Source organism: Macrobrachium nipponense, chromosome 30 (genome assembly GCF_015104395.2).
Source record: "Macrobrachium nipponense isolate FS-2020 chromosome 30, ASM1510439v2, whole genome shotgun sequence".
Classification (NCBI taxonomy): Eukaryota; Metazoa; Arthropoda; class Malacostraca; order Decapoda; family Palaemonidae; genus Macrobrachium; species Macrobrachium nipponense.
The window spans coordinates 15562205-15566202 of NC_087218.1; the positions used below are offsets into that span (position 1 = coordinate 15562205).

At 39.4% G+C, this 3998-nt stretch overlaps 1 long non-coding RNA gene across 2 annotated transcripts in view; it reads left to right on the forward strand.

The window, feature by feature from the left end:
* The first annotated feature begins 244 nt into the window (after window positions 1–244).
* LOC135202308 (uncharacterized) overlaps window positions 245–3998 on the forward strand; it is a 7951-nt gene continuing 4197 nt past the window's right edge. The window contains exons 1-2 of one of the 2 annotated variants that reach the window (XR_010311712.1): window positions 245–379; window positions 3994–3998. The exon at window positions 3994–3998 is cut by the window's right edge and continues 30 nt beyond it. This is a non-coding gene — a long non-coding RNA (uncharacterized LOC135202308). The remainder of the gene's footprint in view (window positions 380–3993) is intronic. The other variant, XR_010311711.1, reaches the window with a different exon arrangement.

Here is a 3998-nt window from a genome sequence, read left to right on the forward strand (position 1 = left end):
ATAACTATGCAACCACTGTTCTCTTTTAACGTCTCGGGGAAAATATTGGAATCACAGTAATAGCACAGAGAGCCGTTACAGAGTCAGAAGGCATTTTCACGAAATGAAATAAGCTAATCTTGTTGTTATTTTTATTATATCGTATGATTTAGTAATTTTTAGCATACCTATGCAACCACGGATCTCTTTTAATTTCTCAATGTAATTATTTTATATCACAAAACAAACCGGAGAGAAGAAGAACCACGCTGATGATCAATGTTGGAACGATCCCGCGATGCTTCTCTCTCATTCTCCCGTCCCCCGCAGAAGCAGTAACACTACCTCCAGATGGCTCCTCGTCTAGCATCTCGTTTCCAGACCACGTGTACTCCTATAGGTAGCTATTACTCTAGTTTAACTATAGAAATACATGTAGGATATTCCCAGTGTAAAGGTCTTCTCTTCCGTATATTTTAGTCAGTGTCAGATGACGGGGAATAAGCACGGTTGGTAGGGTATAGCTACCACCACGTTTGTCATACCGGCGCGACCACATGTAAAAGCACTCGAATCCGTCACCATTAGCATCAGTCAGAATTGTGGCCCCCTCAAAACAACCCAGCGACACTTCCACACTTCTGTAAACAAATCGTCTATTTCCTGTGTTAAATTTGCTAAAAATTTGTGGCCGTAGACGCGAGCACATTTATCTTGATGGTAAAACGCAGGCGGTCATCGGGCCGTCGAATGTTCGGGGGCGTCGTTTCGCGAGTTAATTTAAATTGTTAGTTAAACATATAAATCAGGTTAAAAACTGCGGAAATGTCTGTATACAGTCATATAACGTCTCTGAAGTAATTGTCCAAGCTCGGCGATGATTCGTAGTTAATTGGGGGACGCCATATTGTATTCATAACTGCCTTGAACACTTGTTTTACGATGTCTTGACATGCATCTTGTCGTCCGTATTGTAGTTTCCTATAGCTTTTATTCTTAATGAAACTGATCTGAGAGTTTTGCATAAAGGTTTAATTAGTTAAAAATCTTTTTGTTTTACCTGTGAAATGGCGAGTGAATAGGTGAATTTTCAATTGACCATATTTTTGCCCGGTCATTCACCCTGGTAGGGTAATGAATATTTCAGATGGGTATCTTAGTGTTTAAGCCCTTATTATTGGTTTACTGCATGGTTGTACAGTGTAGGACTCTCCTATGACTTAACGAAGTTGTCGCTCAGCACTTAGCCTTACGTTAGACTGCGGCATTGTAATCGGCAAGTAGGGCACATTGCTGATATCGGTAGAGGAATGCTTTGTAAGAGGTTTGTCAAACATGTAGTCCTTCCGGTAGTATTTCTTTACTTGATACAGAGTAGGAAAGCTGATTTGCCAGCATGCTAGTGGTGTGTGAGCACTTTGGTATGGCAGCGTATTTGGAGGCTTGACCTTAGGCTGTTGCTACCCTGGGGTAACTTTTACATTGTCTACTTAAAATCAAAAGGTTAAATTGCCTTATTGCTTCAATTGTATGTGGTTAAATTGCCTTATTGCTTCAATTGTATGTGGTTAAATTGCCTTAGTGCTTCAATTGTATGTCGTAGGCCATGTAGATTAGGGTAATTGACAGAGTAGGTCTCTCACTTAAAATGTTATTTTGTAATTTAGGAGAAAAGAATCTGAGTGTGGTCACAGTGCTGCCTGGATAGGCCACAACTGACTGATGCTCATGGCAGCGAGGTGAAAACTTGAAATACTCATTCAGGAAGGCAGAGGCAATCCGGCATTGGTAACCACTGTTGCCGCATGGTCATTTACCCTATATAGGTTTTCTGGTCAAATTTTTCAGTTAGCCCAGCCCCAATCAAATGGAATTTGAATGTTAAATATCCGTTATCAACTCGGCACAGTAGCCGTAATTAAGACTAGATGGCAGGGATTAGGGTTGGATAAGTTGAGTCTGGTTGGGTTGTATTCTCCAGAAATGCCTACTGGGCCTACCCTAGCCCATAACTTTTCTTTTATTTATTGAAGTGGATGTTGTCACTGTGCGGTGAAAATAATTTCTGCTCCACATTCTCGCCGCACGCTCTTTTCAACCTTTGGCCACTTTTAAGATGGTCTAACTTGAAATCACAAGGTTAGATTGCATAAGTGCTTTTATTCTATGTCGTAGGCTATGTAGATTATGGTAATTATGCTATTTCGCAATTTAGGAGAAAAGAATCTGGGAGGAGTGTGGTTAGTGTGTGCTGCCTGGATATGCCACAACTGACTGATGCTCATGGCAGCGAGTTGAAAACTTTAAATACTCATTCGGAAAGGCAGAGGCAATCCAGCATTGGTAACCACTGTTGCCGCATGGTCATTTACCCTATATAGGTTTTCTGGTCAAATTTTTCAGTTAGCCCAGCCCCACTCAAATGGAATTGAATATGTTAAATATCTGGTATTAACTCTGCATGTGACAATATCCACTTCCTTTATTTTTTATTTATTTTGTTTTTCCAGAAATTCTCTTCCAAAACTGACTCCAGTTGCTGATGGCCAGATATTTATATCTAATTTAGCATTTATTCAGTTTCTGCTGCCAACAAATTAGCAAAAACATAACCAAATGTCATTGTTATATCCAAAGTCATGGTGTATTGCAAATCTAGAATTTTAGCCATTCTGGGCCGGGACAACAAACTTACAGTACAGATGACCCTAGCATAGTGCTATAGTAAAAAAATTTTTGTGCCTTATGAGAAGTATCAACATTTGCTTTTTTGTGTAACAAATTAGTTGTCAACATGAAAATATTAAAGTAAAAAGCTTCTGCTTAAATACTGAAGCCTATGAACTCTTAGGCCGGCCACACACGTGCAGTTTTTACTGACCGTTAAAACTGCATGTGTGTGGGTATCTCAGTTACTCATTTCGTCAGCTCCACAAAACTGTACCGTTAAACTGAGACAAATGCAGTGTTCCATATTTTTAACTGAAAGGAGTAACTGAACTGAGCGTGTGTTGGGGGGATTCGTAACTGTACAGTTCTCAACTTCTCATTTCTACAGGTGGTAGCGGTGAGTGCAGTTTGTTGAGATAGCACGTAAACAAAGCGAAAGCAACTTTAGGTACACTTTCAGACATGCGCAAAGAATTGAGAAAATCACTTGGTTCTTCATTTAATTCCTTTAATAATTTAATATCAGAACATTGATTTCGCCTCGGTAACCACCTTTTACGCTTTTTAGTTTTATTTTTTTATTTTTATTTTGTAGCATTACAAAGAATACACCGAGAGCGGCAAGATCGTACTCCTCGGTATCCATGGTAAAAACCGAGGGATTGAACTGTGTGTGTGTGTGTGTGTGCATTTCATTTCTAACCGACGTCAGTGTAAACTGTGTCAGTTATAACTGGACAGTCATAACTCGGTTAAAACTGCAACCTTAACTGTGTAAGGACCCCTAGGCTGACCAACTTAGCCAGCATGGTGTTTTGAATGCAGTCTATATGCTCCTGGTTAGCCTCTTTATTATTTTGTAATAAAAATTGCTCCGGTGAAACTAGATCTGGGGCATGGTGGCCCTGGTTAGGTCAGGCCATTATAGAGGAGGTCATGTCCACATTGGAAGTCAGATAAAACATGTTTATATGGTTTGGGTGGCCTGCAGTTATCCAACAGATAGGTGACTTATTAGCAACTAGGCAAAGAAGAAATGAGATAGCTAACTCATGGCTTGGAAATTGTGAAAGGTGTTTAGAAGCCAATACAGATTGAATATAAATAAATGCTTGATACCAATTTGGTTAATATGCATACAATGGCTTTGTAGATACAAGAAGTATTCAATGTAAGGGATGCTGTTGTATAGTATTCTAGTATTCTTAGTACCCTGAAATGATGAAATATATCTTGCGATATTGATTTCCATGAAACGAGGATGCTCCTGATAAATGTAAGTGACAATGTGATGAATATTTCTGAAGGGTATGTCACTGATGTTGGTTCTTTTTGGTTTTTCAGGTTTG